The sequence below is a fragment of the Magnolia sinica genome, chromosome 2, assembly GCF_029962835.1.
Source record: "Magnolia sinica isolate HGM2019 chromosome 2, MsV1, whole genome shotgun sequence".
Taxonomy (NCBI): domain Eukaryota; kingdom Viridiplantae; phylum Streptophyta; class Magnoliopsida; order Magnoliales; family Magnoliaceae; genus Magnolia; species Magnolia sinica.
Window position 1 is genome coordinate 129027968 of NC_080574.1, and position 2499 is coordinate 129030466.

Sequence of the window (2499 nt, forward strand, 5' to 3'; positions counted from 1 at the left end):
AGTGCAGCTGCTGTTTCTCTTGGTCAGGGAGCTAAGGCAGCGGATGAGGGAGGAATTCTTTGATGGGGCAGGGAACCAAGCGAGAGGATTGAAGAGAGAGTAAAGTTTTTTTTCTTTTTCTCTTTTGTTTCCTTTATTTCTTTCCTTCTTGTTCTTTTCTTTCTCTTTTTATTTTTTTTCTATTTGTTCTGGGTTTAGGCCAATCATGAGTGGCTAAACCTCTTAGCTAGGGCTAAGAGGTGAAGCTTGTAGCCTGATGGGAGAGATGTTGCTGGTGCCCCTTTGATTAGATTGAAGAGATTTTTTTTTTATTTAATTTTATGGGAATATTTTTTAGTTTTTAATGGCATGTTGTGACTGAAATTACAATGGGCTTGCAATGGCTTTGAGTATTCCTCTTCTCTTATTTTGATTATAATGTCAGGAAGCCCTGATGTTCACCATTGTCTCCTGGGCATGGTTGGATGTCGGTACCCTTCCTAACCTTCATAATCATCTGATTGGTTGGTAATTAGTTTAATTCTGTTGTTGACTTTGCCTCCTGGGCATGGTTTGGTGATGGAATCCATTCTAATTCATACACCTTTCATCTCTTGAAACCTATATCAATGGCAGTTCAGTAAATTTCCATAATTTGTGATACTGGCATATGATCTCCCTGATTCCTACAAGTGGATCTTCTGAATCCCTAGTTTTTCTTCCTCTGAATTCCTTAAAGTTTTAAATAATTAGTCCACAATTATTTCCTAAATTCTATTTGGTTTAGATCACATCTTAGTCTAGTTCTAGTTCTACTCGGTTTCAGACAACGTACAGGTATCAGTCCCTGTGGATTCGACCTCGGTCTTACCAAGTTTATTACTACATCACAACCCTGCACTTGGGGAGTGAACAAGTTTTTGGCGCCGTTGCCGGGGACTGATAGTTACGTTTTTCTGAAATTAATTAGTTTTAGAATTAGGATAAGATTAGGATTTTATTAACTTTAGTTTTAGATTTTTATTTCTATTTGATTTTTAGAACTAACTTGTTTCCTGTTTTGTAGGATCCTGACATAAAATCTCTAAATTGGTAATTCTTTCCTAAATTCTCTACTTTTTCTTTTTATAAAATTAGGGTTTAGATTTTAGAAACTTTCTAATTCTAGTATCCTCTGTTCTGTGGGAAATAGTTTATTTTTAGAATTTAGGTTATTAGAAATTGACTTTCTATTTTGGTTCTATTAACTTTCTAATTCTAACACTTTTTGAATCTAATTCTGTTTCTTAATTTATTTTTAGGATTTTTGTTTAGAAACTAACCTTCCTTTTTTTTTTTTAGGCCCTTAAGATAGAAATCTCTATTTTGGTACACTCCTTCCCTACTCTCTATTTTTCAATTTTTCTTGTAGTAATTTACTTTTTAGTTTAGGCTTTCCTAGTTTCTTTTAGAAATTAATTTACTGTTATTTTTCTTTTAAAGTATCGTTTCTCTCCTTTATAGAATCTAACTTATTTTTGTTTTATTTTGCAGGTCCTTAACTTAGGAGCTTCAATTTGGTAATTCCTTTCCAATTCTCCCTCTCTTTCGTTTTAGATTTTCTTTTTTTTCCTTCTTTAGGATTAGGCTTTGAATTGAGGGCTGCGAGTGTTTCATGCCCAAGTGGGCCCGTGACGACACTCGACGTCTCTTGACTAAAGGAGGAGTGGTTGAGGGGTTGACTATCCATCGCAGGATTAGACACCGCTCGAAATCCCCTGAGTTAACTGAGCTTATGGCTGAAGACCAACCTCCTCTACTTCCACCCAGGGTGGAGGATAACCATGATGAGAATGAGGTGCAACAGGCACCCCCGCCTCGTACTTTACGAGATTTTCTACAACCGGCGGGAGTGAGTACGCCCTCATGCATGATTTTTCCTGAAAACACAGGACAAATGGACATCAAGCCAGGAGTTATCCAACTCCTTCCCAAGTTCCATGGACTTGAATCTGAAAGTCCATATTTACATTTGAAAGAGTTCGATGAAATAATAGCTACATTATGTTTTCCTAATGTATCCTTAAATTAGGCTGAAACTCTTTCCTTTTTCCTTAAAAGAGAAAGCTAAGACGTGGTTACATTCACTGCGTCCTAGATCCATTGGCACATGGAACGATATGCAGAGGGAATTCATAAAAAAATTCTTCCCACATCATAAAACGATTACCCTCAGAAAAGCGATCATGAACTTTGCCCAAAAGGAAGATGAAACATTCTTTCAATGTTGGGAAAGGTTCAAAGATTTGGTCAGTTCATGCCCACAACACGGATTTGAAACGTGGCGCATTACAAATTTTTTCTATGATGGACTGACATCTTCCATGCGCCAAATGGTCGAGACAATGTGTAATGGAGAGTTCATTAATAAAGATATCGACGAGGTATGGGACTACCTCGACACTTTGGCTGAAAAAACACAATCTTGGGACTATTACCCAAAGTCGAACACCACGTCTAGGCCGACTCAATTAAAGGAGA

General features: G+C 37.0%; 1 non-coding gene across 1 annotated transcript; it reads right to left on the reverse strand.

Annotated features, from left to right (window-relative positions):
• Window positions 1-2186: 2186 nt before the first annotated feature.
• LOC131238366 (small nucleolar RNA R71) lies at window positions 2187-2293 on the reverse strand. Its single transcript, XR_009167767.1, has one exon. It is a non-coding gene; the product is annotated as a small nucleolar RNA R71 (small nucleolar RNA).
• Between the last annotated feature and the right edge of the window lie 206 nt (window positions 2294-2499).